Consider the following 5,264-nt stretch of genomic DNA (forward strand, 5'->3'; position numbering starts at 1 on the left):
TACCTCCTTCAATGGAGAGTTCCATTCACATTTTTTTACCTGCAGCTGTTGAATTATTAATTTATTTATTCATTGGTTTATTTTAATTTATTTATACATCGATTTCTATATTACAATTTTAAGTCTTTTTTAAATATACACGTATTTCTAATTGATATAAAAGATGAATAGTATAGAAATTAAAAAAGCTATGCACTCAAATTTAAGTCAAATTAAAGTATGTCAATTTTTTTCACTTTTCACTATTTATGCACATATTTCTAAATGATGTAAAAGATGAATAGTATAGATAAGCTACACTCAAAATTAAGTCAAAAGCAGGCTATGTCTTTTTTTCTTTTTACTACTGAACAATAAGCCATGTATAAAAAACCTAGATTGTTTTAAATACGGAATAATTCAGCATACTATCAGAATATTTTTTTTTAATTCGTATTGCACGTATATGCTTCTTTAAGAAACTATTGGTAGACAATTTAAGCTTTGACATGAAATCATTATTTAAATTATTATGCAATCAGCTAATTTTAACAATTCTGAGAACATACATGTAATGTACATCAAATAAGCAAATTTTTAATTCAAAAAGTTTCATGGGGGGGGGGGGGGGGGTATAAATTCATGATAACCGTAATTTTTTTCTCAAACGGATGCATTAATTAAAATTATTTAAATGCATTTAGCTTTATCTAAATTAATATTTTTATTATAAGTTTTAATGTAACTGAATTTCTATATCTTTTGTGTTCTGTTTATTTCATTGGGTATATCATTTAACACCTAGACGGACATTGGTCATTCAACGTTAACAACACCTACATGCATGTATTTCAATTTTCGCCCCACCTACATTTTCAGTAACCGTACGGTCACAAAATGGGTCTTACATTGAAAGCAGAGGCGGATCCAGCAATTTGTCAATAAACAAGGACTTTTTGAACGTTTTCAGTGCGTATACAACTGTATTTAATAAAAAAAATAACTCAGACTAATTGCGACAAACTATTACAGAAATGGATATTTTGGATATTATGTCGTTGATGTTTTTAAATTCTGACAATTTGTCAATTTCGATTTCTATCGATTGCCTTCTTAAATAAAGGTCTAAATGATAGGATATGACAAAAAATGGGGATAATTTATCTGCTGAAAAGATGGTACGTGTGTAATACAATGGTAAAAGCAATTGTCGTCCCAGGGAACTTGATGTGACCTCTGTAATGAGTGCGCTAACATCATCCGGCACTAGTACAGATGCGATTATATTTAGAAAAGTTTTTAAAAGTTCTGCATTTTCATAATGGCTAACCCCTTACACGGTATTTTTGTAACAGAATTTTCGATTCATGGAAACAAAACAATACGGAGTTCTTTAAATAAGCAATTTTAAAAGCATTTATTTGAGATAATTACAGTATTTCTATTATAAATGGGAGAAATTGCCTTTAAATAGGCATTAAACGTTTTCAAAAAAATTCATATGTCCCAGAGAAAGGGGGGGGGGGGGGGGTTCCGACCCCCGGAACCCCCCTCTTGATCCGCCAATGGAAAGTGACCTGGAAATATCTGCATCAGCATGTTCATTATTGGTATCTACCATAAACTAAAATTAAACCGCTATACTGTGGTGTAGATGTATGTATAAATAATGATATTAAGAAATATATTCGCCCCAATCATACAGAGAATAATGATTGATAATCTATTGAGGAGTTATTCCTCTTTTTACGTCACCATAGAGTTCAATTCAGGTGTAAATCACGATATATTTTTCCAACTCATTCATTCATTCTTTCACGTGGCGAATATCACGTGGAATCACGCAAGGCACAGTTGATTCAGTCACTGGTAAAATTATATAGAACAGATAGTTTATTATATTAAAAAAATCCAAAAATCAAACAGAAACAAACAAACAAAATAAAAAAAACCCAAATCGAAATATCTATGAAGAAATGATTTGCCAAGTTACCATTACTGGTGACTATAAACCCCCATAACCTACAGATCAAGATCAATAAGTACAACATGTATACATGCTTTATAAAGACATTTTCATTACAGTGAAAGACGTCTTGAACAGTGGACTGCATCCAAGAACAAAGTTTTGATGTTTTGGACACATTTAACGTCACATGTCTCATACACTTTGACACGCAATTTGAAACGTGCAATATGATATAGCAATTGTTATTATTTTTTTTTTTTTACGAAGCACCCTCTCTTGAAACCAATCCTCTTCTGATGTTTTAAAATTCACTTTCACATGTACTCTCTCTCTCTCTCTCTCTCTCTCTCTCTCTGGTGCCCTCGCTCGCTATTAAAGTTTTAATTTTACCAATTCAATTACAATAGATTAAAATAATGCTTGTTACAGCTGTATACATACACTCTATTTAATTTACATTTATAAGTTCTGGTTAAACATTCAAATTCTGCCAGATGTTTTTTTTTTCTTTTTAATGGAGAATAATAAAATTTTTGGAGAAAGAGAGATAACTCGTGATTACTTGTGTAAAGAAGAGGCCAAGGGGCCGCGTTGCTTACCTGGGTAAAATGTGTCTTAACTCATTATCAGCTAGCGATAGCCTTTGGAAATCAAAAACAGGCTATACAGTTTAATACAAACAATATAAAGAATCTGAGTGCAAGTGTTTAATTAATTTTTGCAAGCATCAAATTATAAAAACAGGGGTAACGGTCAGCAGGATCTCTGGGTTTTTTTTCTAGCCCGTGTGTAGAAGCCTCAGGCCAATATTCATATTTTATTCGAAAGGAGAATGGCTGTTCTAGTAATCCGCTATATCCGGTGTAAAAACCAACTCATTTACAATAACAAAGTTACACCGTCTCATAAAAACTTCAAGAGCAGGTGACCAAAACAAAAATTCAAAATATACTCATGTTTTTTTTTTTATAATTTATACCTTGATTTTTTTCTTGCATACCTAAAATCGGCCTTACATTTGTTCACATAACCTTCATAGTATGAAATATATGCATAAATATTGATCTCAGAAAAAAATCTTTAATCAAATGATTTTGCATAGGCGTCGGAACCGGGGGGTGGGTGGGGGTGGCGGGCTAGGGGGGCGTTTTTTGGCAAAGTTAGACCAAACCATTTGGCACATAGCATCACAGAGGGTTCACCCCCACCCCACTTTTTCTCGCAGGAAACATAATTCTTACTAAATTTACCTTGAAAAGATTGAAATATTGAGAAGTTGGAGTCATAGGCATACTAGCCCCCAAATTGTTTTTGGTAGGTAAGAAATCTTTTTTTGAACTATAGATATACCCCTCCCCCCCCCCCCCCCCCACCCACGGATTAGGATTTTTATGATTTTGGGAAATTTGTTTGTTTGGTTTTTTTTTGTTTTTTGCTTGTCAATGTTTCTGAGGATAAGTCTAGCTCCCCCCCCCCCCCCCCCCCACACACTTTCAATTTGCTTCCGACCCAAAGACCCAAAATATTCACCAAGTCGCTGAATGGAAAAGAGGCTGAAATTGAATGATCCAATCGAGAGGAATAGCTAGTTGGGTTAACTGCGTAGGTGGATCTACGCAGTGACATGCAATGTAGAATGATGATTAAATACAAAGTACATGTATTTGACATTTTGGATACATGACCGTCACTCCGACCTTTAAGTGTAATTTAGAATAAGAATAAAATCTCACCATGCTCTAAGAGAAAAAAAAATCAATTATCAGGTAAATTGTTCAAAGGAAATTTCACCAAAATTCCCGACCTTTGCAATAGCCCTCAACAAGCTCAAATTAATCGATAACCGACTCAAATTGGCATCGTCTCGCTGACCCACTGTCCGCAGTCCACAAAGCTCAAGTTGGGAAAGGATCATACGTATTGGTAGTTCCGGTCAACCAGCCGCTCGGCGGTCTCCGTACTTGAATCCTCCGACTAGCAGTGTCGGAGATTTACGGGAACAGCCGAGCGTCTGGTGTCTCCGAAATTGAGATCTCCGACTAACAGTGTCGAAGATTTTCGGAAACAGCCGAGCTTCTGGTTGAACGAGACTAACACAGAGGCTAAAAGATATTTATTTTATGCTCGAAACGTATTTGGCGTGGACCGAATAAATATCGTGAACGATAAGTATTGTTTTTCTAAATTGGCACAGGTCTACCAGCTTCCGTAAAGTATATATAAGCTGTAATAATATTATATCTTAAGGACACACGAGACGTTCCTCAATTTTATATGATTTTCCTTGATCTTTTATTCCTTACTAGACTTTGACCCGTGCGTGCACGGGTTGACATAGCATATGATATCGGACATTTACGAAATAGATACATTTGCAAAAAAAGGAGTTAAACTCGGTAGGGGAGAGAAGAAATGATGACATAATTTTGACCTACTTTATTTTTTTTACGCGTTTGTCTATTTCACTGTGACACCAATCATGGACATGTCAGTATATGATTATGTATATATAAGCATAATTGCATCGTTTTGTGTTAAGAGGTGGAGGGGGGGGGGGGGTCAGGCAAATCCCATCAAATCCTAACTTAGTCCAAAAGGGTGGGGGTGCGTTTGTTTTAAATCTGATTTATACCAATACAAACTTTTAACTGGTAGTAATATGATATTTAGACTCCTTAAACAATGGCGGAGAACAGCTGGTTAAAAAAAGGAAAAATTAGACCCGTTTCCAAAATGAGTGAATAGATGAGAGTTGGAACCAATTACGCGGACTTTAAAGGAATATAATCGGACGTAATTTCTTTGTATACAATGAAAAACAGCCCGTACAAAATGTAATCGTTACATAAACAAATGCTTTGAAAAAGTGAATAAAAGTTCAATTACTGAAATTTTATTAATTTAGTTGATTTAGTGCACAAAAGCCAAACATTTGTCTCATTGATAGAGAACTCTCTCTCTCTCTTCCTCTCTCTCCTCTCTCTCTCCCTCTCTCTCTTCCCCTCTCTCTTCTCTCTCTCTCTCTCTCTCTCTCTCTCTCTCTCTCTCTCTCTCTCTCTCTCTCTCTCTCTCTCTCTCTCTCTCTCTCTGACACACCCAAACATGACCTACACACTCTTATCAATGAACGAACGTCACAAGGACCTGAACTATAGAGGGGCCTATTTCTTCATTTTAAAATTAACAGATGACATTCCTTCCGATAAAGATCTAATAGTGAATGACCTACGATTCCTTACATGTGCAACCAACGAAACGACCTTGTCCAAAAAGAACAACCATTTCTCCAAAAACCGCGATCCTTGGAAATTTCTCC

The sequence above is a fragment of the Crassostrea angulata genome, chromosome 2 (genome assembly GCF_025612915.1).
Source record: "Crassostrea angulata isolate pt1a10 chromosome 2, ASM2561291v2, whole genome shotgun sequence".
In the NCBI taxonomy this organism is placed as follows: Eukaryota; Metazoa; Mollusca; class Bivalvia; order Ostreida; family Ostreidae; genus Magallana; species Magallana angulata.